At 41.9% G+C, this 26,813-nt stretch overlaps 1 pseudogene; it reads left to right on the forward strand.

Annotated features, from left to right (window-relative positions):
* The first annotated feature begins 2,062 nt into the window (after nucleotides 1–2,062).
* LOC112407958 (parafibromin-like) lies at nucleotides 2,063–26,813 on the forward strand (annotated as a pseudogene).

Below are 26,813 nucleotides of genomic sequence, written 5' to 3' on the forward strand. Positions count from 1 at the left end.
AATGCCCTAGTCTTGGCACCACAGCTATGGCCCTGTTATTTATACTTACATGGTCATTGTTCCCAAAGAATGCCCCAGTACCAGGGTGGCTAAGATTAGAAGGTTCTAGTCTCTGCTACTGTTTTCAGATCAACTCCTCTTCCATGCCAAACTAGAATTTCTATATTGAGGACAGATTTCCCGTCCAGGAGACCCTGTGGTTAGTTTCCCTTCAAGAGTCCCTCCCAACTTTCCTGGCAGAGAAGCTCAGCTAGAGTCATTGGCCATCCATAAGGTAAAGTTTAATAATGTTGGACTACAACAGGGAAAGAATGGACTTCTCCATGATTTTGTTCCCAGGAAGTTCTTCTGACGAAAGAAATTTTCAAATATGCAAAATTTCTCCAGACACTAGATTTACATCCTAAGAGGTGTTATTTCTAACAATAGAAATAATACCAGACCTGTGGCCAGATTTGGTCTGGCCACAGAGGATCTTATTGCACGCTTCCCTTACGTTAGTGGAAAACATTTTTCCTAATACCTATTTTCATTTCTTGTTTCAGATCTTTTACTGTAAGCAAATCGCCTTTTGTGGTCTATTTGGTTCCATATTTTTTGCATTTTTGTGCATTTTGTTGGTGGTTTCCCGTTTTGTTGGCGATTTTAAATGCCCCCAGGTGTAATGCTAAAGTGCTGGCTAGTGTATCTAAACACCAGAAGGCTGTGCTGTGCCTTACGGAGAAGATACGTGTGTCAGACAAGCTTCCTTCAGGCATGAGTTAAAGTGCTGTAAGCCGTGAGTTCAACGTTAATGAATCAACATGTATATTAAATAACTTTTCTTTGAACAGAAACACACATAAAAGAAAGATGTGTATTGAACAGTTAATGAAAATGTTGTGACCAGAGGCTCTTAGGAACCTAACTCTGTATTTCCCCTAGGAGCAATTGTTGAATCTTCACTAATACAGTGTTTGCAGTGACTTTGTAGAACTACCATGAATAATGAGAGCCATTTGTATTTACATCATCAAAGGGACACCACTCAATTGACTTTCCTAAAGGAAGACGACTACATCAAGGTGACCAAGGTCTCTGTAGGCAGAAAAGTGCAAGGCAGCCTTTAAATGGCAGATCTTCGTTTAAAAAGACAAAAACAAAACAACAACAAAGAGAAAAATCAAACAAAACATTTAAAGCATTGCTTAACCAGTCCCCATGCCTCCCTCAGTGTACATATGTACATATATATATCTATATCTATATAAAAAAGAAAAAAATACATAAAAGAAAAAACTACACACCAGCTCTACAATAAAACTGATATGTAGGAAAGCACTTGGAGCAAATCCTGGAAGATCATATAAACGTTAGTGCAATATGTTCAAATAAGGAAATTGCACAAACACAGAGATAGTTATTTTGATACTAAATATTATTAAGAATTACAACTAAACATATGCCAAATATTAATATATCACTTCATTCCTACCTCACATAATTAGGTGAAACATTTTCTCAGACTGAGATATAGAAAAGTTTATATTTTCTGTTTCTTCCTTGGAATATCAGTTGGAGATTGTTAATAATGATACAAACACATGATAGATTATTATATAACTATTCATGGTCATGTTTTAGAAGAATTCTTAATATGGGACAGTGTGGATCTAGAATGAACCTACAAAGTTGTACACATACTATGATCACAATTTAAAAAAATTACCTAATGCTACAAATATAATGAGAAGACAATAACATTTGAAGTTGTAAACTTCAGCTCTGATGTTAAAGGTAATTTTTATTTTTTTCTCTACTGTTCTGTATTTTCTACATTTTCTCCAATAAGGATATTACCTTGTATAATAAAAAACTATCATTAATTACGATTTCTATACTTTAACACTGTTTTTTATCATTCAAGCCTAAGAAGTATTCACATATGTTTTCATATTAAAAAGCTACACTTTTGTCACCTAAGATCTCAAATAATTAACATTTCTCTAAGCGTTCCAAAATCTGAATGAAATGCAACAATTTATATGGTCAAGTCTCCAGTTTTCTGATAATGAACGACAACATGAACAAGGCCGTGCAAACAGTCCAAAAACTCTTTTGGGTTTGGAAGCGTGATGCAATTTTCATGCAGAAAGTATATCTTTCCAGTGATGGACGTCAAAATGAGCCTGCCTTCCTGGTGTACCCTCCCGCTAGCAGGAGGCTGTCAAGCTTCCAGGTGACAGGTGAATGCTGGCAGTAACTTGCAAGGTCAGATAACCTTCTTAGCCTAAATCATAATTTATGGTATAAATTGCAAGGAATAAAAAAGAAGATCTCTCTAGAGAAAATGGTCTAGACCCACATGGCATGAAGACAAATACGTAATATCTCCGTACCCATAGCACACCCAGCAGCAAATGGTATTCAGCAGTTACATGAATCGTGTAAATAGGCTGAACAATGTTATTTTTAACGACAAAATGGTACATATTTTGGCACCTGTTTGGAACTCAGAGTTGAACCTCCTATGGAGCAATAAAAGATTTCATAGTGAATACTGAGCCTTTGTTTTTACACTGACTATAAGCTCACAATTTGTAATGGATCTTTAGTGTTAATCCCTTAAACTGTATACTTGGAGATGCTCTGGGTTCATTTTGAATTTTTAAAACTAAGCATGGGCTAATTTTCTCTCACTCTTTATTTATAAACAGCTTATCTGAGACTTTGTAAGCCCATCAGTTTTGGGCCATTGACTTTTGTTTCTCTGCTCCCTTTCGTTCCTGTACGTGCTCTCTGTTTTTGTTCTCTCTGATGGTCTCCTTGTGTTGTATTTGTTTTTCTCTCCAGGGCTGGTTTCGTTCGAAGGACACACCAGAGAAAATTCTGACTCAGCAGACCTCTTCTATTCTGAGGGGTTGCGGAAGGTAAGTGAAAGCTACTCAGACAGCTTTTGAGGACGGATATTATGTGAGGCTTTGAGATGCTACTTGGCAGGACACAGCACCAACATGAAATGAAATCATTAAGCCAGAGAACACAGAAGTGGTCCCACAGCTCCAGGCTGTGACCAGAGACCCGAAAGATCCCTGACACTGCTCTTCCTTCCTTCCACAATCCCAGGCTTTATCTGAGATCCAGGATCAAGGGTGAAAGAGTAGTTTGTGCTGGACGGGATTAGTTCTTTCCTCTCATATTCATTTTCCGACGCTTTTGGAAAAGGTAACCCTCTCACAGAGACCTCCCCTTGACTGCGTAGCCACAGAAATAAGTCTCCCAACTGGGAGTATCTGTGCTGACCCTGGGGTATCTGTTGGTTGGGTGATAAACGTCAGCATCTGTCCTGACCTCTATGGTGCTACGTGGAGGGGAGAAGACTGCAGACTCATTAACAGGCCCAGTTCCTCCCTATGATACCCGCCAGGGTTCTTGGCCTTCCCCAATGAATAGAAATTTATTACCGGCCAGACAAGAAATTCAGGCAAGGCTTTACTGGGGCCCCTGCTGTAGCAGGGGGGAACGAGAACAAGTAACAGGTTCCCTTGCTCGCTCCCCAAGTGGCATCGGGGGGCGAGCTTGTTCCTTACATGGGGTGAGGGTAGGGGTATGTCCAGGGGTCGGACCAGAGGGGTGGCTTAGTGGTTTGCCCACCCGTTTGGTGGTGTTGAGTGCAGTACCCTGTTTTCGCTCCCAGCTCTTCAGAAGTGACAGTTGGGTTTTTTTGGTCTTTTTGTACCTTGTCCATAATTTGCCCCAACTGTGCATGCACGCAGTTATTTTTAGTCCCTTATAGCTTCTTTGTATTTTGTTGCTCAAGGAGATGTGTGTCCAGGTGCAAGCATTGCAGCAAAGGGTCCCAGGTCCCAGGTCCCAGCCTGTCTCACCTATACCCAGCCTACGGCAACCGAACAGTCTGGAACGAAGGTAAGTGATTTCCCTGGGGAAACTGAGAGTAATTGTACTTAAGATCTCAACTAGGCAGAAGACAAATGCTCAGTAAGGTAGCATATGTGCTGAATGTTCAGCTTTGTTTGGAAAAACTTTTGTAAACCTTTATAAACGTCTACATGGACCTAAGATTCTTGTAAGCTAGAGGTTGACCTCTAAAGTTTTTTCCTCTCTTCTCATTTTATTTTTAAGTTTCCTGGTGTTTCACTAGTACTCTGACATTTAATTATGAGTTGTTAGAATTACCCTAGAAAGAAAAGATCTCTGTTCAGACTTCAAGTACGAGTATGATAATGCCACTTGCTTCATTAAGTCTTGGGCATTTTAACCTCACAGCATAACCGGCAGAGAACCAACAGATTCACTACAGTGGCGTGCAGTCTCTGTTGAGATGATAAACAGTACCCCTTCATATTTGAAGAGTCGTTGATCATGCCAGGCCTAGGAAGAGTGAAAAGGGGAAAAGTTTTGGTTACTTTTGAAGGAACGAAGTAATGGTTTAAAAGACTGCTCAAGGAAAGACATACATTTTAAAATGTGGAGTCCCTGGAGAGTTTTGCTGAATGCCACGAGCTTGGGAACTGGCAAACCATTTTTACTTCTGTGTAAGACATGCTCTGGGAACAAACTAGATAGTTTGCCGGGGAGCTGCAAGACAGTTTGATTAACTTTCTTTTCTAGGACAAAAGGCTACCATTTAACACGTAATCCTCAGGAAGCTGTGCGGAATTGAGTGATTCAGGCAATGATATTTATTCCATTTGAATTCCATTTGAGTTTATTGATTCCTTCATCTGGGAAATAGACAATCAAAAAGAAGCATAGAACAGCTGCAGAGGCAGTAATCCAGGTGTTCCAGATTTTTGCTATAAATCAGGGGAAGGGATATGTCTAAGTTGCTCCCATTTGTAAATGCTTCTAGGCTGTTCTTTATGTGAAAAATGACTTATCTTCTAACTCCTCTTTCTGTCTTTTGTTAAGCTAAGACAGAAGCCTGATGGCTAGCGATAAAGAAAATTGTATTAAACAATTAGAAAAAATTCTTTCCCAGGAGACGAACTACATAAAAATATGTTGGGTTTTGTAATCAGCGTGAGCTGTGTTCTTAATATCTGAGGGATGGGCTTTTGGACAGTGCAGACCTGGAATGCCAGCATTTGCTGGGAACCCGTAACTGTAGGGAAGACAGCTATGATGAATGAGTCCACAGCACCCCAGGTCTGTGGAACAAGAAGTTCACTTGCATTTCTGTTTATAAAACAGATGCCTTCAACCTTGATATATTTTTTCCAAACTGATTCCATTCATTAATCAAACTAAACCATTATACTAAACCCCAAGGCTAATATGCTATAATAATTTCCCATATACAGTGAGAACGCGTTGATTTGTGGTTGGGATGAGAAAAGAAGGATTATCTTCTGTTTCCTTTATTTCTCCAAAGCTTTGTGTTTAAAACACATAAAATTCATAATTTAAAACCCTCAGTTTCTTGAGTTCGTAACACCTGATTGCTGTTCAAATGGTTACTGATATGTAAAGGGCCACTGCTATGGTCTGAATGTGTGTGTCCCCCCCAAATTCATACATAGAAATCCTAACCCCTAAGGTGATGGTATTAGGGGGTGTAGGCTTTGGGAGGTGATTAGGTCATGAGAGTTCTGTCGTCAAGAGTGGGATTATTGCCCTTGTAAACGGGGTTCCCTTCCACCATGGGAGGAAACAAGGAGAGTCTGTATCCCAGAAGAAGTCCCTCCCTCAACCATCATGGCACCCTAATCTAGGAGTTCCGGCCCCCAGAACTGTGAGAAATACATTTCTGTTGTTTATAAGCTACCCAGTCTATGGTGTTTTGTTATAGCAGCCTGAACAGACTAAGACAGCTACACTCCAAAGAAACTGTAGAGAAAATTAGTGTTTCCATTTCTAAGCACATGAAGAGAGATGAGGGGCTAGGAGTCCACTGAGAACAGAACAACCTAACGTATGCACGTGGGAAACTTCCCTCTAGCTGAAGCCAAAAGGTGTACCGCTATCACCCAATTAACCTAAAATTCTAGAAATTGTAAGTGGAATTGAGAAAAGGAGGAGGTTATGCTCCAGGTCTAAGCTGCTCTATAAGCTTCCCTGGTGCCTGAGCTGTGTGATTGTCAGGGTTCAATCAGAGAAGCAGATGATTACTCGGCATGTACATACATGTATGTTTTCAATATAAATAATATATATAGCTAAAAGTTAAAACTCAAAATCTTCTAGAAGAAAACATAGAAGATCTTTGTGACCTTAGAGATGGCACATTTCATAGACAGACAAAAAATGATCATTATAAAACATAGTCCATCAAAATACAAAATTTCCGGGGCTTCCCTGGTGGCGCAGTGGTTGAGAGTCCACCTGCTGGTGCAGGGGACATGGGTTCGTGCCCCAGTCCGGGAAGATCCCACATGCCATGGAGCGGCTGGGCCCGTGAGCCATGGCCGCTGAGCCTGTGCGTCCGGAGCCTGTGCTCCGCAATGGGAGAGGCCACAACAGTGAGAGGCCCGCGTACCGCAAAAAAAAAACCCCAAAAAACCCCACAAAATTTCCATGCATCAAAAGCTATCATTAAGATGATAAAAAGGCAAGCCACAGCTGGGAGAAAATATTTGCAATACAAATATTTCATAGAAGAGTCATACCCAATGTATATAAGAATTCCTATAGTGAGTAATAGAAAACGAGCTGACTTTTTTAAAAAACTGCAAAAACTGAAACACACTTCACAATATAATTATATTATAAATGTAAATGATTATGTTTATATAATTATAAAAGTGGCCAATGCACACATGAAAAGATGCTAAACGTCAGTGAAATACAAATCAAAAGCATAATTTACACTAACTGGAATAGTTAAAATTGAAAAAACTGACAATACTAAGTATTGGGGAGGGTTACAAATATAACTCTCAAACATTGCGGCTGGCAATGTATGAAGATAAGTACTTTGGGAAACAATTCAGTAGTTTAAACATATACTTTCCATATAACTAAGCAATTCAACTTCCAGGGAAATGAAATTATATTCATTAAAAAAAAAACCTGTACAAGAATTTTCATGGCAACTGTTCCATACCTGTCAAAACCAGAAGAGAAAAACAATTAAGGAAATAAATTGCTAAATTATATGGCGGCATATCCATTCAATGAAATTCTACTCAACAAAGAAAAGGAACAGACCACTGTGTATCATTGTATATGGTGCTATATAACAAATCACCTCAAAATACAGTGACTTAAAACAACAACAGTTTATTATTTATCACATTTCCGTGGGTTGAGGGAGTGGCACTTCTACTGGCCTTGCCTAGGCTGACTCCTGCATCTGTATTCAGCTGTTGCCTGGCCAGGGCTGGAGAGTCAAGAGAGCCTCACACACGTCCTGGGGCCTTGATGCTGGTGGTGGTCTGGGCACCTGCCTCCATGTGGCCCCCTTATCCAGGTGGTCTTCCCATCCTCTAGGGCTTCTGTCTCTCTACATGCAGTCTGTGTCTTTAGCAGGACAGCCTGGACTTCTTTATTTGACTGTTGGTTTCCAAGACATAAAGTAGAAGCTCTAAGCTCTCTTAAGGCTTAGATTCAGAAGTCAAAGAATATCACTTCCGTCACATTCTGTTGGTCAATCAAGTCACAAAAGCAGCCCAGGGTCATGCGGTAGGATATAAATCCTGTCATTTGACGGGAGAGGTAGCAATTTTACATTATAAAGGGACAAGGTACAGGAAAGTGGGAATCATTAGGAGGCTGTTTTCACCACTATCCCATTCCATACGTACAACAACATCGAGTATTCTCAAAAATAATATTTTGACTGAAAGGAGGCATTCGCAAAAGGTAAACAGTATATTACTCTGTTTATATTAAACCCTAGAACAGTAAAACTAAGCTATGAGTCAAAAATCAGAACACGGTTGCCCCTGGTTATGGGGCCAGGGGTGGGGAGGTTGTCTGAAAATTGGGACAAGGAAGCTTTCTGTAGTGATGGAACTGTGCTATGAATTGTAGCTTACCTCCACTGATATTAGTGTCTCTTGTCCAATCAGCAAAGCATATAAATCTTTCTTCATTGTTCATATAATTCATTCTTTTCCATTAATTGGATTAGCAAACAATCAAATACGCTATTTATTACCTCTATTAGAAGGTGAGGAAACAAGACAGAGAGGATAAATGATTTGCTTATGTCACACAGTTTTAGTAGAGGCTCTAGGACAACTTCTGTGAAGAATTCAAAGAGATGCAAATGTGTCCTTGTCCAGGCAGGGAGGATACATAGGAGGAGCCATGCTTGGAACGGGACCAGTCGTTTACTCCCTAGGGACTGGGGAGACTGTCTTGAATTGGAGAGCTCAAGGCCATCTAAGGATCACTATTCAGACCTGGGGGATTGAGGCCCTCTGGTAATACTAGCCCAGACTTTATGATTTTTTCAAGAGAATATAGAAATATAAAAATTTGAGTGTGTGTGTGTAATCTCCTAATTGTAAGATATTGAATCGATTTTAAAAAAGAAAAACAAGTGGGCCAAACAAAAGGACTGTGGTTCTAGCCCTCCTCCAAGGCCAGGAGTACTTACCCACACTTAGTTCTTTGCAAAAGTGCAAAGTTTGGTTTTCTACACATCTTTTTCCTTTTTCTACTCAAAGTTTTGTAGCTTGTTACTTTCACTGCCTAGCATTGTGCTTTTCCCAGAGCAGATGCTTAAATAAACGAAGTCAGGTTTGTAAGATTCCCTGAGTCAGAAGCAGAGCTTGAGCTGTCTAATCGGGATGCTTTGGGGGGCCGACATGAGAAAAGGTAACATACAGCAACATCTGACCGTTCGCGGCAGGTGATAATTTAGGTGGTGCTATCTGTCTTTAAAAATATATTAATTTTCCCTCTGGTTACTTTTTTAGTCAAGTGTCAGATCGACCTAGGAGCAAAGAAATACAGCGAAGGACATAAAATGCTGATGACAATCTGTAATTAACAGTCATAAACATTTCAGGCCCCCAAGGCACCTGTCCTACTTTAGCCTCCGCCATACAAAATACGGAATTGCTTTCTAAAAGGACACAGCCAGCTCATTCAGTAGGATCCCCAGCAACCTTTGCCCCAGTTATCTTGCAGCCCAGAAATCAACATTGTTAGCAGCAAACCTCAGAAGTAAAACTTCAGTACTCATGCTATAGGCAGGTGTAAATTACTGAAAGCACAGTGAATTCCGTAATTTGATGGTTTCCAGCCATTTCATTTTATTTATTTTTCTATAAAATTTTGGTTTATGTTTCATACTCCAGTGACTAAAGGCTCATGTCAAATGGTTGAGATTATTGGTTCCAGAAATTCCAATAAGCTGGCTTTACTAACATCTGCGTGCTCTGATTTTTGAGCTCATTGGATCTGTGCATATCACCGGGGTTCATAAATATCATATCTAAAGCCAGCCTTTCAGACGTGGAAGACAGAGGGAGACTCACCTCCTGTCTACCTCCTCTCCTGCCCCCAGTGGCCTCAGTCTCTGCTTCTGTCATTTGCATATCGGTCTGTTCTATTTCTTCAGCCCAAGTGTGTGATTACACACTTCTGGAGCCTTTCCAGCCAACTCAGGAGTTTCTGGGCTTTGGTGTCTATCCCCTAAGGCAGCAAACTCAATCTACTTAGAGAGCTGTTAATTAAGTGACTTACGTCTGGTCAGGTGTTTATGAGCAAAGAAAACAGGAATGGAAATGACACAAAAAGACTGAGTAAGCTATATGTAAATTAAACAAACAAAAAAACCCAACCCAACCAAAAGAACCTCTTTAAAAGGATTTTTCGTCTAGTCTTCCGTTTCGGTTTTCTCCTTAACTCAATTTGACAGAATACACTTGTTCTTTAGTGAGATCATTCTCATTCCAAATATGCTTGTAAACTTGGGCAAAATGCAGAGAAGAGCTGAGAGGAATAGAAATACTGTGTATTCCCTTTACAAAATCGTTGAAGGAAACGCTGTTTACTTCGAAATAGTGTTCCAGAAAGTACGTCTGCCATCTGTAGTCCAGATGATGATGGTTGTGGTGATGAATTAAACATTTAGAAATAAAAGCTAACTGTTGTTTCTGTTTTCGAGGATAAGGCAACTGAAATACTGTTTCATTACTCTTAATGCGCAAAATAGCTAGAACTTGTTTATGCGTTATATAGTCATAACTTAGAAGACATTTAAAGAAAGACCCAAGGACTGTGGATTTTTGAGAGTGTGGCTTGGCACAGTTTCTGCATAGGCTGTGGTGCAGGCATAGTGTGCTAAGACGTGGAGACTGCCAGGAATTGGAAAGCGTTCCTATCATCACCATATCTTACTCTTCAGTGAGGGATTCTGCTCTAAGATAGATTGATCGTTTCATGTACTGTCACTCCCAGGCATGATTCTACACCTATCAATCAGTTCATCATAAATGTCCCCATCCTTGAAGCTATGATAAGGCATTTAGAAAGCTGTTCATGATTCTTGGCTAAGTGAGATGCAAAGAAAACTAAATGGGTATGATTTCCGAGCGCTGCCCATCAAGAATAGGCAGTCCAAAAGGGACTTGTAAAAGAACAGGGCAATGCGAATAGCCAATACATTCATAAAATATTCACAAAATCAAGGCCCGTACATGTTTTTTGATGTTATTCTTTTTAAACAAAAGAGCAAATTTGATTTGGTTGGTGGGCGCTGAAGCAGAGGAATCAGAGGATGGTGGTGGAATCATCACCTTTCACCCAAAAGTCTAGAGACAATTCCGGTATGAATTGGGATTTCAAAGGTTTTTTGCACGATCAAGAAGGCTGAGAAGGAGACATATAGGCCAGAAAATGAGTGACTGAAATCAAGCTGGACTTGGGAGGTGGCGAGGCATGGAAATGGCCAAAGGAGCAAACTACAAGACTATTAAATTGGGGCTTCCCTGGTGGCGCAGTGGTTGAGAGTCCGCCTGCCGATGCAGGGGACACGGGTTCGTGCCCCGGTCTGGGAAGATCCCACATGCCGCGGAGCGGCTGGGCCCGTGAGCCATGGCCGCTGAGCCTGCGCGCCCGGAGCCTGTGCTCCGCAACGGGAGAGGCCACAACAGTGAGAGGCCTGCGTACCGCAAAAAAAAAAAAAAAAAAAAAAAAAGAATATTCAATTGAAGCAGGCTATTCACCTGCAACTCAAGATACAATACTTAGTAAACGTTTCTAGGTTCTGAGGAGTTAAGGAATGTCCCAGTCTTCTTTCTGGTCTATCCACTCTTTCTTACAAACCTCTGTACTTCTCTGCCACTAACCAAAACAGCTAGTCATTCCAGTCAAACAACAGATGTTCCCGGTTGAAGATACTAGCAAAGAAGTGGTCAAAGTGATCCTGTGTGGGTTCAAGGCTGGATGGGGAAGCTTTGGGTACCAAAGGCAGGTTGAGAAAAGCGTCCTATCCAATGGTGTCTGAAGTCAGCTCCTATAATATCATGGGAAAAAATTATTAAATGATCAGGGATTTTGCAAGCCAATTGTTACACTCATTACTAAAAATTATATTAAAATACAATTAAATAGATTATATTAGAAACAGAGGTAATTTTTTAAAAAGCCACTACATTTTACTGTTATCTATGCTCTTGAGGTCATTTTCTTACACTGTAGCTGTATAACGGAAGTACCACAGAATGATGTGCTCCTGGGTCTCTCTCCCCAAGGCTGCCCTCAGTGCTAACACGCTGGCAGCTCGAAATCAGCTACATCGATAAACATTTACCGGCACGTCACTGGTCTTTGCTACAATGCACCATCCCCAAGAGTGAGCCTGCTTTTTACATCAGAGCTGGTTTTAGAGGCAAAATAAAATCCCATTAGAAAGTAGAGTCACAGATGTAGAAAACAAACAAAACTGATGCTTACCAGGGAGGAAAAGGCAGTAGGGGTGGGGGGAGGGATAAATTGGGAGACTGGGATTGACATATACATACTATTATATATAAAATAGATAACTAATAAGGACCTGCTGTAGAGCACAGGGAACTCCACTCAATACTCCGTAATGACCTATATGGGGAAAAAGAAATCTAAAAAAAGAGGGGATATATGTATATGTGTAACTGACTCACTTTGCTGTACAGCAGAAACTAACACAATGTGGTAAATGAGCTATACTCCAACACAAATTTTTAAAAAAAAGAAGAAAATAGACGCAAGAAATCCGTTAAGTGTAAAAAAGAAGTACCCGAGCCAACATTTCTCTGATCTTGTTGTCCATCATTTTTGACCATTGAACCGTTCATTTAGAGCTATTTATTGAGCACTTTCTACCACCATGCTAAGCTCTCTGAATACGATGAAATAGAAGATGAAGTTCCTGCCCTCAGGGGGCCCATGACCGAATGCATCACCAGAGGAGCACATGGAGAGTGATACTAGAGGCTGGTATGGGAGGGAAGTAGGGGGAGCACGAGAGCACAGAGGAGGGAAACAGAGTATCAGGGCAGGTGTGGGATGAACCCCATACACAAAACAGTACTTGGTGCCCACTCAAGCAGGTGATTGGGGAATCTTATAGGAAGGGAGCGTTAATGTGCGTGTGGTCTGTTAGCTTTGACCACGTCTTGGAGAAGCATGAGTTGTACTCTGCAAGCAAGACCTCACACCCTCTGCAGCGGATCTTGTTGGGGAGGGAGCAGGTAGCACCTACCAGTGGCCTGACAATGGGAACTGGATGGCCTTCCAGTCTGAGGAATGGCCTTGCTGGTAAGAAGAGCATCCCGGTCCTGGAAGTTTGCCTATTCCAGGTGACAGGTAGCCTTGCAGCCCTTCCTGCCGGCAGCTCGATGCTAGGCTACCTGAGGATATCTGTTTCTTCCCATTCACCCAGAAGGAGGGTGTCTGGAGGGGAAGAACGGTGTTTTTAGAAGGAGGCCTCATCTGAGTCTTGAAGGGAATAAGGATGGAAGGAAGGACAAGCCACACCCAGGTGACAACTACCCTGACATCATGGTTAATTCCCCTCTGAAAGGGAGCTAATTCTGGGATGTTTAGAAATTAACTTGGACATGCTACTATACATAAAATAGGTAACTAATAAAGAGCTACTGTAGAGCACAGGGAACTCTACTCAATACTCTGTAATGACCTATGTGGGAAAAGAAGCTTAAAAAGAGTGGATATATGTATAACTGATTCGCTTTGCTGTACAGCAGAAACTAACACAACATTGTAAATCAACTATACTATACGCCAATAAAAATTTAAAGAGAAAAAAATAAACTTGGAAGGTAAGAAGAAAAAGGAAATAAGAAAGTATAGTAAAGGGATAAATAGCATTGCAGCTCAATTGCTGATAAGATGTTCAGTTGGCCCCTGAGATGGGCCTGGAGCTCTGAAATGATGATTAAATTCTCATCCAATTCCCGGGCAAATACTTCTAATATCAGGCAACTGAGAAGTAAATTGAAATGACATTATTAGAAATAAGTATCTATGTATAATAATTTGCAGTCTCTTTGCCTGAAAGAAGAAATTTCATCATCTGTATTCATTGCTTTTGAAACTGCTAAACTGAAGCTGATATTTCTTCATGTTAAATTGAAGGCTGTAGTTATCAAAACGCTGACAAGTGGAGTTACTGGCTCTTTTCAGGGTCCATGCAAAGAGTCTCCCATTAATAACGTTCACTGTGTACATTGATAGCAGAGAATTATTTAGAGCTATCAAATGTATTATTACAACTTATCCTGTATGCCCTAAAGAAGACGTTTTTGACTTGTGGGGGAAAAGAAGGATATTTGCAGGGAGTTGACAAATGACAAAATATCATTGCCTATAATAGGGGAAAAGATGTAGCAATGCTATTTGTAATAACTCAGTTATAATCTTCCACTCCCTCTTTTTTGTTTTGTTTTTCAACAAGGTTTACCATGGTCATCTCACAAAAGAATAAATAAATTTTAAAAAATAAAATAAGAGGTGAAACCAGAAAAGGAGAACTCAGAAGAAGAAATTTGTTTAAAATGCTGATTTATCACGTGGGCTTAAAAATCCCTACCGAGAAAAAAAAAATTGACCATTTCCTTTATTTTCTACTAAAATTATCGCGAACTGCCAGTTTAAGGATACAACAGTGTATTATGTGCCGTTAAGGAAAAAAGAAAGAAGATTTTTTTTAAAGTTCTGATTTTAAATATAAAGGCAGAGACTTCCCAGGCAGTCCAATGGTTAAGACCTCACCTTCCAATGCAGGGGCTGAGGGTTTGATCCCTAGTCGAGGAGCTAGGATCCCACATGACTCGTGGCTAAAAAACCAAAATGTAAAACAGAAGCAATGTTGTAACAAATTCAACAAAGACTTTAAAAAAGTGATCCACATTAAAAAAAAATCTTAAAAAAAAATAAATATAAAGGCACTGGTGCAGAGGTAAACATGGGGTTATTCCTACAGGGTATGGAAGCCTTGTCTGCCCAATAAGCACCTCACACTTCCTTTTCGGGATGTGATTGTCTGCAAAAATAGTTCTCAAGCCTATTGTATATTTCAGACCATGAAGTATTTTGACAGATTCACTATGGACCATTTTGGACACATCCCTTCCTACATGATGCTACACAGATATAACTATATTCCATCCCCCCACAATACAGAAACACACATGCGCAGCCCAAGAACGAATGGAGAAATGACGATGCCTTTCAGTGCCCCTCGTCCACATGGTTGACGTGCATGGTATTATTCCTACATCCCAAGTACCATGCTGGGCACTAGGAGAGACACAGGAATAATATACCTAATTCCTGTCCTCAGGAAGGTATCTTCCTGAGAGACATAAAAAATAGCAAGTCACAATATAATGCAGTAATTTTGATATGGAGGACGGTGCTGTGGAATTACCAGAATGAGGACGTTCATCCTGCCCAGAGTCAGGGAAAACTTCACAGAGAAATTGACACTTAAAGGAACGGATTTTTCCAGGCAAGAAATATGAAATGCCTGGAATTAATAAATTTCAATTAATTCTAAAAAATAAACACTATAGAAGCACACTCAAAAGTTTTCCTGAATACCAGTACACAGACCACACAGAAGACCTTTTCAGAACCCTGAGCCATCCTTCTGAAGTCTTGGGTGGTTTGTTACCACAGCAAAGCCCGTTTTATTCTATCTAGTACAGTTGGGTGATGGTCTTGTTGGAGCCATAGATCAGATCATGGTACATGAAGATGAGGATGGAGTTTCCTCAAAAGGAGAAGCAGCTCCCAGAATCAGTCATCTTGGGAAATAAACAGGCCTGGGATAAGAAGGATTTTGTAAGCAACTTAGGAGAGAAATTTTTCTTTCTATCTGGGGCTAAGGGTCTAAGGCAGGGAAATTTCTGGAGCCTTTCTGATATTGGGATGAGTGTATTGGGGGAGCATAACAGGCATAGAACCAATAAAGGAGAGAGCAGTGCCCCATCTGGGGGACACCAGTAACAAACACCAGCCTCTGCTGAAGGCCGGAGAACAGGGAGTGGGGACAAGGTATCCCAGAGCAGCCTGTCCTTGATTTGGTATCATTCTTTCCCATCTGAAGCATAAGTAAAACTAAAGATGCTAGGCACCAGAGGAAGCCTCTGTCGCTGGCCTACCTTCCTGATCTCAGCGAGTTGCAAGCTGCAATTTCATGCTGCAAATGTTCCACGAGGGTTACTCAGTAGGAAACATGTCATCCTGTCTGCCTGGTTGTCATCAGGTCCTGTCCTGTAACAGCTAGGCTGCAACATTAGCTGCAGTAACAAACAGACCAAGAATCTCAGTGGCATAAAACAGGAAATGTTTACTTCTTATCTACATGCTTAATGCATGCATGTGCATTGGGTGGCCTCTGCTTAAAGCCGTCCTCTTTCCAGGCCCTTAAAGCTCTCCGCCACCAGCCGCGGTGTATGTGACTTCCGCTGGTCCAGAGGATTCGACACACGGGGAAAGGCAGCAGAACAAGTGTGTGTGTGCAGCCTGATGGTTGCCATGGACCCCGCACATCCCCCAGGAAATCTCTTGAGTTCCTCGCTAAAGGGTCTATGGTTTTACCTGAGCAAACGGTAATCAAATTTGAAATGTGCTCAGTGGGGCTGTTAGCTTTCCTAACAGAGGAAATTCTGTAAGCACGGCTTGGTGGCAGGTAGAGAAGACAAAGGAGGAGAGGTAAAACAATAAGCGGAGAGGAGAGGATGAGTGAAGTTTAAGAAGCAAATAGAAATATAAGAGAAATGAAGGCAAGAAGGAGAATCAAGGCAGTGGGTACCACCCATCCTTGCTCCAGGTGGCTTTGGTACAACTTTCTCCTCCTCCGATGCTCCCGGATGTTCCTTTCTGTAGGTCCTGACTTGTTAATCAAACAAAGACCCCTAGACAAGAGGAGGCAGAAGGGAAGCGGAAGAGGGTGTGGGGATATCAAAGACGCCTGAGTCTGGGCTCTCGAAGGGTAACTCAAGAAATACAAGGAACGATAAGGGGCCAAGGAAAACGGAAACGGCCTGGGAGAGTCTAAAATTAGGAATCTGCTTAAGACAGGGAGACAATGCAGCGGACGAAACTGCTAGTCTGTTATTTCAGCCTTGAAATATCAGATTCTTCCCCTGCCGCTCTCTGCCTGGGGATGATGGCAAAGCTCACTCTTGAGATCGTATCTGGGAAGAAGATGACTGCTTGGGAATTGGTCATCCCAGAATAAATACAAGGGACCCTTGGCGTGGTGCTTTCGGGGTTGGCCTGCCCTGAACCAGGCGGGCTGGTCATGCCCCCAAGCGCAGCCTCTCTCTGCCCATCGTTAGACACGTGCCCAGTCCTACCACCTCGACACGGCCCAGGGCTTTAGAGAACATGCTGGGCCTGCTGGGGAGAGGTGGGATGACTGTATTCCAGAGAAAACCTTGCCCTGACCCATGAGAAAGCTTAAGTTTGTGTAAAAAATAAAGCGTTTACAGCCTCACAAACCTGGTGCTAAAAATACCATGTTAATGTAACCAGAGCTGCTTTCTGTAGCACTTTGCTAGCAGAGACTATCAGACTATCACGCATCTCTATGAGATGTCAGACTGTCTTTTCATGTAAAAACCATGAGACTGTTTAATTGAAATCCACTCCGTGAGGAGTTCTGAATGGATGTGTATTTGCCTGGAAAAGTAACAAGCCACTCCCCAAGGTGCTGTTAGACCTCAAAAATGGTAGCTGGGTTTTGCTCACATCAAAGCCTCTATTTATCACCTTTCCATGACTTAATTGTGGAATTGTGTTTTAAAAATTTACATGAACTAGAAATAGTTTCCTATTTCTATTTCCACTCACTGTTCTAAGCAAGAAATCTTAGAGCACAACCAGTGGCTTAAATTCTCCCTCATCGTTTATCTTCCCTTTTTCTGAAATTAATACTTCCCTTTTCTTTCTCCATCCACAAATACAGTATTTCCTTACAAGCTGTCATATCTTACACAAGGCTGCCATAAACCTAATCAATGCTGTTGTGTGAAAAAAAGGGATGAGGGCTCATTCTTAGTTACAAGAACAGATGGATTGTTGCCAGAGGAGGGGCAGGGGATGGGTGAAATGGATGAAGGGGGTTTAAGGTACAAACTTCTAGTTATAAAATAAATAAGTCCCGGGGATGCAATGTACAGCATGGTGACTATAATACTAATGCTGTATTGCATATTTGAAAGTTGCTAAGAGAGTAGATCTTAAAAGTTCTCATCACAAGAAAAAAAATTTATAGCTATGACAGTTATCAACTAGACTTACGGTGGTGATCATTTCACAATATATGTAAATATCAAATCCTTACACTGTATACCTGAAACTAACATAATGATATATTTCAATTATACCTCAATTTTTTTTTTTAAAAGAAGGATTCAGCCCAGTGGGTGCCCAGCTTGACAAGCCCCAGTGTCTGAGAGAAACAAAGGGCATCCCTTCCTTTGGGAAGGTTTCTACTCCAGGCTGCATGGCTTGGTGAGCAGAGTATTGGCTTGATTTCAAGCCCCACATGTCCTTTGGGTAGACACCTGTGTGAAATACACAAACTGCACAACTGTACATGCCAATTCTTACATGTTCTTACAGGATGTGTCTCCTTGGCTACATCTGATTGGTCCAGGGATGGCTTCTTATATAAGCCAGGCCAATCAGAGCTCTTCTGTGGAATTTTTTCCAACTAGACCCAAGAGAGTCGGACCTTCTCTGTTGGTGAAAGTCAAAAGATGAATTTCATGAGCTATTGGAGACTGAGATTCCTGCCATTTGAAAAAAGCCATCGGTAGTGAACAAGAATGAAGCCAATGCACAAGGAAACAAAGGCAAGGGACGGCAAACACTCACCTGGTTCCAGCGGTGCCCGAGACCAGTAGCATCCCTGTCCTTCTCGTGGTGGGTGGTTTGGTTGTTCAGCCGTCGCTTGGATTCCATGAGTCAAAGACATCCTTTTTTGCTTCAGCTTCTTTGACTTGGGTTTGCGACATGGCAACTTGAGAGTCATGAAAAAATGCAGCAGGGCTGCAAAGAGCAGCCATGTATCATGGCAGCCACTGCATCCAGACGTGCCTCCAGCCTGCCCAGGTCACCTGTGGCCAGCTCCTGCAGCCTACGCACAGAGAGGTCTGTGCTTCTTACGTGATTAGGAGGCAACAACTCCCTGTTTCTAGCTGTTGGAGCTTATCCAAGCCTCTAGACCTCAGTTTCCACATCTGCAAAATGGGAATGTTAATAATTCCTATTTCATAGATTTTTTGAGAGGATTAAATGAAGTAATGCGTGTAAATATTTAGGACAGGGCCTGGCATCAATAAATGTTAGATCTGAGTATATTATCTTATTATTTCCAGTGTCATATGGTGCATGACATAGGATAGGCACTAGTAACACTAGCCACACTAGCTGCAGTGGCTACAACAATCTCATTTGAGCCTTAACCCCGTGGCTAACATTCTGTGACCTTAAGAAAGTTATATGTTTATTTTTTTTTTGAATCTCAGTTTTCTCATCTATAAATGGGAAAATAATAATATTTTGGCAGATTAATTGAAAGATAACATGAAATGATGTGTATAAACAAATTTCATGAACTCAAACTCTATCCAGTTATAAAAGATGAAAGATTAGAAAGGTGAATCTGTTTGCTTCTTTACAGTGATACTAATATATCAGTATTTTAATCGCTAAAAAAGAAGTGAGAACTTGTAAACTGATATCTTCTATTGAATGCAATAGGTACCATATGTCCTAAAAATAGAGAATTTTTTCTCCATTGGAATCAATAAAACTGTTTTTACTTTGGGGAAAAAATATGTCCTTTAAACATTCTTGTTTTTCTTCAGTTAGCCCTCATGCACAAATTCTGCCTTCCCCTCAGGAAGACTGTCTGAGAATTTTGATAGTACCCCAAGCTCAGTCTGGGAAAACAACAATTTTACAATTTCAAATCAAATCTTGGCATGATGTTTAAAACATTAGCCTGCCTACAACAAAAGAAGCCTTAGATCGAACCATCTGTTTTCTAAGCATGCTAGCCTTTGATAAGTGGAGATTTTGAAAATAAAACTGAATATAATCATCTCTGGACCATTTTGGTGAGAGAGTAGTCCCACCAGAAGAAAAAAAAAATCTATTGCTTTTTTCTAGCAAGTTTGCAGATCTGAATGAAGAAGACGGTTAGCAGGGTAAATTCAAGTTAAAGAATTAAAAGCATGAGACCATATAAGAACAGGCAAGTTGAACACAATGCTACAACATCTCGTTTCTGTTTTAATTTAGAACATCACCGTCTGTTCTCTGTCACAACCTCCTCCCCTCTTAACCTGAACATTAGCAAGAAAGAAACTGGAAAGTGTGGGGATTGGAAAGAGCCCAGGTGTCTGACTCAGGTATTTTCAAGCCTGGACATAGACCTGCTCAGGGCAGCCCCTTGGTGTTGTGGTTGCGAGGTTGAGGTTGACACCCTCCAGCTGCACCGCCTTCCAGCAGCACTGTCCCTTGCTTCCTTGCTAGCAAAATCTCAGTTTTGCTCAGGTCTCAATATGACTAATCCTAGGCTATAACTCAGGATTGGTGTCTGTCAACTCTTTGCTACTAGAGGGGGCGGAATGACGCAGTCCTGGCCAATGGGATGTCAGGGGATATGCTGGGGGCTCTGGGAAAGAGTTTCCTCTCAGAGAGAGGGCGAAAGGCCCATGAGTCCAGCCCTCTGTCCTCCCCTTCCCCTTCCTTCTTTGAACACTTTCGTGTAGATCTGATGCCTGGAGCTACAGCAGACCACTGGGGAGCCGCGATGGGAAGACAAGACAATCAGAGAGACTGAGGCAGTGGCCAAGCCATGTTGAGCTGCTGACACACTCTTGAAACTCCCACCTCTAGACTTTTTGTTACATGAGTAATTAAATGACTTTACTGGTTAAAATACTGCTAGGTGTTTCGTTACATGCAAGGAAAATCATACAAACAGGGAATAGGGTTTTCCCCAAAGAATTTTACCAGCAATGTTACCTCTTCTTTGTCCCCTTAATGTTGCTATACATTTAGAACCACAGAACATCAGAGCTGAAAGTCACTCTGTGTCTCCAATTAACATGGTCAAGAAATTCAGACGTGGTTCCTCTTTTTTTTTAATATTTATTTATTTATTTATTTTTGGCTGCGTTGTGTCTCCATTGCTGCACGCGGGCTTTCTCTAGTTGCGGCGAGCGGGGGCTACTCTTCGTTGCGGTGCACGGGATTCTCGTTGCGGTGGCTTCTCTTGTTGCAGAGCACGGGCTGTAGGTGCGCAGGCTTCAGTAGTTGTGGCATGCGGGCTCAGTAGTTGTGGCTCGTGGACTCTAGAGCACAGGCTCAGTAGTTGTGGTGCACAGGCTTAGTTGCTCCGAGGCGTGTGGGATCTTCCTGGACCAGGGATCAAACCCGTGTGCCCCGCATTGGTAGGCGGATTCTTAAACGCTGCACCACCAGGGAAGTCCCCCAGACATGAGCCCCCCTTGATTGAAGTGAAGAATCTTGTTAGCGTAAATGCCTACGGAAAAGGAGAAAGACAAATTAGACATTTGACCTTTGGTGTGAATGACTCTATCAAAACCATTCCCAAGAAGCAGGTTTGCCTGTGGACAAAACACATTAAGCGTCAGGAAATTGAGGAGGTTATCTCTTAGAAGGAGAAAGGTACAGAAAGGGGAATCAGAGGTTCCATGATCAGTATCTTCAATTTTTTATTATTTTTTAAATTTTATATTGGAGTATAGTTGATTAGCAATGTTGTATTAGTTTCAGGTGTACAGCAAAGTGATTCAGTTATACATTTCCATGTACCTATTCTTTTTCAAATTCTTTTCCCATAATATCTTCAACTTTTTTAAGGCCAGACCTGAGGTAAAGTTTTCCACGAATGTCATGTGAGATGAAGAATGCATTCTTGCAAATTGCTTTCCAAAAATGCACAGTAAGCAGCTCCTCCATAGGGCGTGAGACCTCTGGCCTCACCATTCCTGGGCTGCTGGGCCTTGCTCTTGGCAACAGAGGCTCTGGTGCTGGCAATGGGGAGGTCACTAGGTTCATAGAACCTCATGAAAGAGATTTAAAAAAAACCACAGAGCTAAAATAAATACTATTATAGGGGTATCAGAGACCAGTTTCAAAAGCTGCAAATATTTTCTGAACTCCTGCCATCCGATTCTCCCATAGCCATGTAGATGCAACCCAACTATTCAGTTCGTTTGAATTGTTAGTTTACAAGATTTTTCTTGAAATGTTGACAATCCCTTCTACTTTTTCCCCTCAAACTTTTATGAAACTCAAGAGTATTTTGATCAGAGAGAATATGGTCTTCTAACTTAATTATAAAAGTAATACACGGGTACATCCCTGTCTGTCCTCTGCATTGCCTAGCCCTAGCTCTATTTAGCAAAGTGTGTGGAACATAGTAGATGCTCAATAAATATTTGTGGGCTAAATGCGTGAAGAAATGCAGGAAACTTAGAAAAACAGAATTTTAGAGAAACTCCCTCTTTACATAGGGATTTGTAGATAGTCAATTCTTGTTCCATAAATGTATTTTCTATTTATATTTTAAGTTGTCTGTTTCTTTTCCTATAAAGGAGGAAGCCTATGGGACTTGTTATTTCCTGAAAATGGGAATACAGTTTTTGACTGTATTATCCTCCACTATAATAAGGGACAGACGGATGGCAAGCTGCTTCCACAAGTTTACACATTGCTGGAAACAAATCTAAGTTTTCTAACTGCCACTACAAATTCCTCCACTCTGCTATGTAGGTCAGTCTAAGACATTTGGTAGAGATTTTTTTGTTGTTTATTTATTTTTGGCTGTGTTGGGTCTTCATTGCTGCGCACGGGCTTTCCCTAGTTGTGTTGAGCGGGGGCTACTCTGTTGTGGTGCGCGGGCTTCTCATTGCAGTCGCCTGTCCTGTGCAGAGACGGGCTCTAAGCACATGGGCTTCAGTAGTTGTGGCATGCGGGCTCAGTAGTTGTGGCTCATGGGTTCTAGAGGGCAGGCTCAATCGTTGTGGTGCATGAGCTTAGTTGCTACGTGGCACGTGGGATCTTCCCAGACCAGGGCTCGAACCCATGTCCCCTGCATTGGCAGGCGGATTCTTAACTACTGTGCCACCAGGGAAGCCCAAACATTTGGTAGAGTTTTATAGTTCAACTAGAACAATTTTGAAAACTAAAGGAAACAAAGTAAGTAAATAATAAACGTTCTCCTTCAATTTCTATTACACGGGGCAAATGTAAGTCATGACATATTTTCTTTGCCCACTTGCAGAGTGATTTATGCCCTGATGTTACCAAGCTTGTTTCTGGGGCTGTTGGAGTTGGACGTGTAGCTCTGGAAGTAAATGAAGAGTCTGTCATTGAAACTCCCTGGAAATGTCCTCATTAGCAACATAATTTGGCAAATACGATACTGATGCCGCTGTACCAATCCCAGGTTGGTGTATACACCATTCCAGTAAATCACCTCCTGCAGACCCTCTGCATGGTCAGGGCTGGGATTGTTACTCAGAAACATTAGGGGAAAAGAACTTAGATAGAGTTTAGTTTTAAATTGCGTCTGGCAGACTATTATAAAATGTTATTACAACAGTCCACAGGGAGCCACAAAGGGATGCAACAGGACCTGAGTTCAAATTACAGTCAGTTTCTGAACATGGATGTTCCCATTATTTGTACACTGGATTATCCTTACCTTTGGCAGAATTGTCCTTGGGAAGAAACAGAGAAATAAGGACAGTTTGAAGTTCCAATTTTCCCGTCTGATACTGGGTCACCATAAATGATACGATAAAAAATAAAGAAGGATGAGGTGATGGGAGTGACATTTTATTTTTTATTTTATTTTATTTTATTTTTTTTTGCGGTATGCGGGCCTCTCACTGTTGTGGCCTCTCCCGATGTGGAGCGCAGGCTCGGCGGCTTTGGCTCACAGGCCTAGCCGCTCCGCGGCATGTGGGATCCTCCCGGACCGGGGCACGAACCCGTGTCCCCTGCATCAGCAGGCGGACTCTCAACCACTGCGCCACCAGGGAAGCCCGGGAGTGACATTTTAAATAGAGTTCTCTAGAGGAGAGGTGTCTCTGAGCAGGGAAGTGGGTGAATTGAGGATCCAGTTTTGGGCTGCCTAGAAGAAAAAGCTCCAGGCTGTGGGAACAGCAGGTGCAAAGGACCTGGGGCAGGCTTGTACAAGAGCAGACACAGGCAGGGGAGTTGTGAGGACCAGCCAGTGTGGCAAGCAGAGTGAGCAAGGGATTGAGTATGTGAATCATGTCAGAAAGACACCTAGAGACACAGTTGTGCAGGGCGTGGAGGCCCCAGGAAGGACTTTGGGTTGGTCGGTGCATTTAGAGCGTATTGGCAAAAGAGTGACACAATCCCAATTGCCTTTTACAACTCTGGCTATAGTTTAAAGACTAAACTATGTGTGTGTGTTTGGGGGGGGGGGAACGCTAAAAATAGAAATGGGAAAACCACATAGGGGGTTATTATAGAAAACCTCCCCAGAGATGACTGGGTTTGGACCAGAGACAGGATTTCTGGCTGGGTTGGATACGGGGTGGGAACAAGAGAAAAATGAAGGATAACTCTGGTTAAGATCCTCATCAACTGAGTAGGACTATAGTGGTCCCTCTTATTTGGGGGGACCTGTTCCAGCACCCCCGAATGGCCCTGCAAATACCTGAATTCGAGGATGCACGAATCCTTTATATAAAATGGCATAATATTTGCATATAATCTACACACATCCTCCTGTATTCTTTAAATCATCTCTAGGTTACTTAAAATACCTAATATAATGTAAATACTATGCAGATAGTTGCCAGAGTGTGGCAGAGTCAAGGTTTGCTTTTTGGAACTTTCCGGAATTTTGTTTTCTGAATATTTTCGATCCACGGTTGGTTGAATCCACAGAGGCAAACTCACAAGTATAGAGGGCTGACTGTATTTATTAAGACGGGAAAGGTTGTGAGAGAAGCAGGTTTTAGGTGGACATGAGCAGGTGGTCCAGAGGCCAGTTTTAGACAGGTGAAGTGTGAAATCTTTGGAGAACCCCTCTTAGTGAAGGTGATTGCTGTAGAGAGGCACTTTGGACCCTGCTCTTATAAAAAAAAGTGACATCAAGAGGGAAAAGGCCTAGTAAGATGTTCTCATGTGGCTTTCTGAGGCCTCACAGTGTGGGACGCTTGGAGGCCCAGCTGCTATCATAGGCATGGCCAGCTGTTAGTACCGCTGGTTCATTGAGGTGCTGACGCCAGGGGAAGACACGTGTGCTCAGCCTCCTGCAATAGTACAACACCCAGGAGATGGTGCTGGAGGCCAACACAGTGACTGTCAGGCGTTCTAGCAGCCCAAGGATGCCGAGACCAACTATGTGGCCTAGGAGACTGGAAAGGAAACCAGCCCAGAGAATCCCACACATTGGAATCTATCTTATTCCTACTTAATAATGTGCACTTACCTCGTCCTGCTGTTCATGGCCTACTGCAGCCCCCGAAAATATTCCCACGGTTAGAGGACCTGACTGGAAAGACGAACTTGGGTATCTCGTGGTGATCCAGCGACATCAACAAATACAGACAGACATGCCCCCTAGCAATAGGTGTTTGCGGATCTGCTCAAGTTAAACAAGCAGCAGATAAAGCTTTAGCAGAAGCAGAGGAGCTATGAATTGAAGATGAAGAGTGGGTAACCTTGATAGAGATCGGCCCACATAAAAAAGAATGAAAGAGCAGCAGCACGGGTGGACCTAGAGATTATCATACTAAGTGAAGTAAGTCAGACAGAGAAAGACAAGTATCATATGATATCACTTACGAATCTAAAAAAAAAAAGGATGCAAATGAACTTGTTTACGAAATAGAAATAGACGCACAGACATAGAAAACAAACTTATGGTTACCAATGGGGAGGGATAAATTAGGAGTTTGAAATTAACATATACACACTACTGTATATAAAATAGATAAACAACAAGGACCTATTGTACAGCACAGGGAAATATACTCAATATTTTGTAATAACCTATAAGGGAAAAGAATCTGAAAAAGAATAGATAGATAGATAGATGACAGCACAGTCATTTTGCTGTACACCTGAAACTAACACAACATTGTAAATCAACTATACTTCAATTATAAAAAAAGAAAAAAACCTCCTAATCCAAGCATTCATTTTTCTCATCCTTAAAAAAAAAAAGATAGAGAGATCGGCCCAAAGTATGGACTGTACAAACAGAACAGATGAGGTCTTTGCAGCTAAGTCTGTGGAAAATATTGCTGCAAAGTCAAAATTAAGGCTAAGAAAAGATCTCTAATCAAGACTGATCTAGATGATGATGTAACTGCCCTAAATCAGAGGTGTTTGGGGGATGCTGAGGTGGAATGTACCTGAACAGTGGACTGGCCCAAATACAGCACCTGTGGATCCCGTGTTACCAAGTACCCTTTCCCAGCTGCCCGAAACACACAGGACCAGGAAAGAGTCCAAGGAAAAGAAGAAACACAACGCTTCAAAACTGACGCTACACCACCTCCCGCAGGAGGCCACTGAAACCAGTAACAGAAGAGGATGCCTCTGCCCATGAGACTCAGGGTCCTGAACGTGGTCAGCTCCGAGACCAATTTCTCAAGCCAGGCTTCCCTCAAACCAGAAGAAAGGATGTCGAGCATCCACCACCCTAAGTCAGGCAGCGATACCACATTGATAACCATGCTTAATGCAAAAGACTTTCTACAGGATCTGAAATGTGTCCCACCAGATGAAAAGCAAAAGCAAGGCTGCCAATGAGAAAATGAAACTATAATTCAGAGAAGGAAAGAGAGGGTGTGGCCAGAGGGCAGGACAATTATTGTCCCAGTTCCTTATGGAGTAGTAACCAGACCCTTAGGTGCATTTCTTTTTTAATTAAAAAAATTTGTTTTTTAAAAAATTTCTTGGCTGTGCTGCACATCTTGCGGATCTTAGTTCCCTGACCAGGGATTTGAACTCAGGCCCTGGCAGTGAAAGCGTGGAGTCCTAACCACTGGACCGCCAGGGAAGTCCCTAAGTACATTTCTTAAGAGTAGGAGACCAGGTTGTACCAGTTTGGGTTCAGGGTCCCTCCTGGCAGTTAAAAGATTGGCTGTGGCTTTTGCCTGATGGTTCACTAGTTGATACATTTGCTAAAGCTAAAGATTGTCTCAAGGATGACGAAGTGTGTCTGGACCCAAATGTTCAGCAACGTGATATAACGGTATTAGAACGCTCAGCTATCACAAACATCCTGTGGATAGATCACTCTTCTCACAGCTCTGAGAAACCTTTACAGCTACACAGTAAGGCACACATCCCACCTGAGATTCTGA

Source organism: Neophocaena asiaeorientalis, unplaced genomic scaffold, assembly GCF_003031525.2.
Source record: "Neophocaena asiaeorientalis asiaeorientalis breed wild unplaced genomic scaffold, Neophocaena_asiaeorientalis_V1.1 scaffold253, whole genome shotgun sequence".
Lineage (NCBI taxonomy): Eukaryota > Metazoa > Chordata > Mammalia > Artiodactyla > Phocoenidae > Neophocaena > Neophocaena asiaeorientalis.